We start from the raw sequence: 3248 nt of genomic DNA, 5'->3' as shown, positions 1-3248 counted from the left end.
ATTGAGAACTACTTTTCTTGAACTGATGAAGCCAAAGAACTCACAAGGGTTCTTAATTGCACCCCCACTTTAAGGAGTGCAAGGCAAGTCATTTGGAAAGCCTGTGTCATACACAGTAGCCATTCAGGCTGTTATACATAAATATTTACAAAACCATGACCTTGCTTGGTTTGATTTCTTTAATTGGAAGAATACATTGGTAATTGTGTGGGGCCTTAAGCTATTGTTTGGGTGATTGATAAATGAGAAGGAGCACTTTTAAGTCTTTTCTATGTCTTTAATCAACTGGAAGCCATTATTGGGATCTAAGTGTGGTAGTCCAATGCATGGATAACTTGGTCTTTGTTAGAATTCTTGCAGGACCAGTATCTGTCTTATGGTCTTTTTTTGAGAACACCAGCAAAAAGATTGTTGCAGTAGTCAAAAAATTGCAGTTTTTGTAAATCCAGATTAGGCCTGAAATCACCGATTCTATAATACAATAAGCTGATTCAGTCATTACTTCGGTTAAGTTGTAATGAAGATAAAAGCAGATTTTTTTCTAATGCCAATGTTTCCAATTTAGTTGTTATCTCTTGGTGCCGTACAACGTGACCTTGAGTATTTTTCATTTGGTTCCAACTCAAGTCATTCACGCACTCTTTGCATTGGCCTGCTGAGGTGTGAACAGTTGTAAATGTTACATAAGTAGCACAAGAATTAAATACTTCAAAAGTTTTATTGCATAACTCATCAGGAATTTTGTTTACTTCGGAGATTTAGCCTTAGTGGTTGAATAATCAAGGTCCGTTAATAGAGCTTTAGAGAACTCCGTGTCATTGTGATTAGCTCAGAGCAAGCACAACTATTGTTCTCAAGAGAATCTGAATTGAAGTCCTACCCATACTTATGGCCTGTTACGCACCATAAACCTTCCTAGTTAATCTGTGAAGAAGGGTTTTATGGCAGAAAGCATCAGAAACAGGTTCAAAGGGGCTGAGACCTACCCAACTCTCTCCACCTTATTCACACACACACACACACACAAACACGTTCTCTCTCTCTCTCTTCTCAAGTTCTTATCATACTCAACCTACACCTATCCTCTGCTGAATGTATGACAGGTCCAAGCGTGCTGCAACCTTCAGTAGACACGTAAGAAATGGTGTTATTGTTGAATCTGTGTTTTATGTTGTTTCTTTTTCATCATCAATTGCTGGTAGGCAGAAAGGCAGAATGTGTGTGTGTGTGTGTGTGTGTGTACACTTTCAGCATAGTCAGCTATCTCAATGACACCTGGTGCCAGTTCAAAATGGGAAAACGTCAGTCTGTGTTGCTTTCGTCTCTGTGAGGCTACGCTAACACATGCATGTTCACTTCACAAACACACACACACTCACACACACAAACTCACAAAAAGCTGTTTCAGCCGCTGTTACTTGGGAAGCTTAGGCTCGTGGTTGGGTAAAGATGCCATAAGTCAACCAACAGTACAACAAAGGTTGTATTGTGTCAATATCCCTCAGTTTAAAAATGGGAAATCTGAAACTAGCCAAAGTTTTCCCAGAGATGAGTACCGTGGACAGCAGCAACAAGCACACACAAGCATATATGAATCTATAAATATATATATATATATATAATAAAAAGTATATATATTTACGTGTATTTGAGAATGCATTCAATAAGCTCATGTAAATACAAGAATCTATCTGTCTCCAAAAATCAGTAAGACACACATTGGTATAAGTAGTCTCACCTAGCCAAACATGTATTAACATGCATGACGGGAGGCATACATGGCACCATGTGGACTGAATGTAGAAGGCAACGATTACAGACTTAAAGGTGCAATCTGTTATTCTCCATACTAAATACACTTTTTTGACAAATTGACCAAAATGCTCCTCATGGTCCTCTAGCTGTGTAAGTGTGTGTGCTTAAGACATCTCCTGTGATCATACACACTCCTAACTCTGTAAACATAGTGGCTAGGACCAAGCCATAAACAATTCCAGCCAATCAGCACATTACTTGAGGAGCACAGGTGGGAGGGGTATAATTGTATTAGGTGTGGAGATCAAATATTTACAATCTTTCGCCAGATTGCGGACTGCATCTTTAGTGGTATTTAAACCAATCAAAAAGCCTTGTTATGGTAGAGCTGGATTGAGGAATCAAAACCATTGGCTCTTAATATGGAGACATACTGAAGTTAGAGTTCTTAGAGGAAAAAAGCTGTAGGTATAGCCCTGTTAGAGACCATTTTAAACTGATTTCTGGTTCACAATTTAAACAAGTTGTCTCCAGCCTGTGACCTCACGTCTGGCTCCGTCACACTAGAGTATGAGTGACATAAAAACATACATTTTAGTAACAGAAAAAAATTACGAGTCTAAGGGTATTTTACTGCCAACTGTGAATATGTAGAAAGCGATTTTGAGGAGCTGGAGGCTTTGGAGTTGGAGCCTAGACTGTGTGTGTGTGTGTTTGTGTGTGTGATGGGTGGGTGCAGGGGTTGATGTACGCAGAAAGACTGTTTTTATTTGTGGATTCGTGTTTTTGTTTGATTTGTTTTGTAAATCTGTACATGTATGTTGTCATCTCTGTCTGTCTCCATGCTCTGATGCGCTTTAAACAAAAACTGTTACCGTCATGTGTTTTCTATACAGTATTTGCAAAGATAAAGACAAAAACAATCATATAAAGTATTTACCAAGGTGTGGTCTTCGTGTCATTTTATTTCTACACAAAGACACACACTAACTCTGGAATCCAGTTCCAATTTTCTTCTCAGACTTAACTTCATACGTGTGCTTAGTGAATTCCTTTTGCCTCTCTTAAGACCTGTGAAAAAAGCAAAACTATACAAAACATTTGTCACTCTTTGAGGTATGTTGTTATAGGCAGCTAGCTTTAGTATCATCTTCAAAATCCCTTTGATGATACATGGTCATTTATAGGACAGATCAACACACCTGACATCACCACTGGTCATCCAGGATATGCACTATGTAGTTCTGTGGTCATGCACAGAGCACCTCTCTATAATCTAAGAAAATCTTCCAAAACGTAATCTCTGAATCAAAAGACCTCAGTTAGCACGCGCAAGCTTTTATCAATGCAAACATTTGTTCTATTCCAGCAGCCGTAATTGGCCATGTTATGAGGGATGGGGCCTCCAGGTTAAAGGGTTCTTGGCGAGATATTGAATTGTGCTTCCGGTCAGAGAACCACAGGACACAGATTTACTCCTCATCCTCCTTTAA

General features: G+C 39.0%; 1 protein-coding gene across 1 annotated transcript in view; it reads left to right on the top strand.

Annotated features, from left to right (window-relative positions):
• pid1 (phosphotyrosine interaction domain containing 1) overlaps positions 1-2626 on the top strand; it is a 28402-nt gene extending 25776 nt beyond the window's left edge. Inside the window, exon 3 of the mRNA XM_080844816.1 lies at positions 1-2626. This exon is cut by the window's left edge and continues 1771 nt beyond it. The gene's annotated coding sequence lies outside the window, so the exon portion shown is untranslated.
• The last annotated feature ends 622 nt before the right edge of the window (positions 2627-3248 follow it).

The sequence above is a fragment of the Sprattus sprattus genome (genome assembly GCF_963457725.1).
Source record: "Sprattus sprattus genome assembly, chromosome: 9".
Taxonomy (NCBI): domain Eukaryota; kingdom Metazoa; phylum Chordata; class Actinopteri; order Clupeiformes; family Clupeidae; genus Sprattus; species Sprattus sprattus.
Note: the sequence above shows the minus strand (reverse complement) of the source record. Positions and strands in the feature narration are given on the sequence as shown.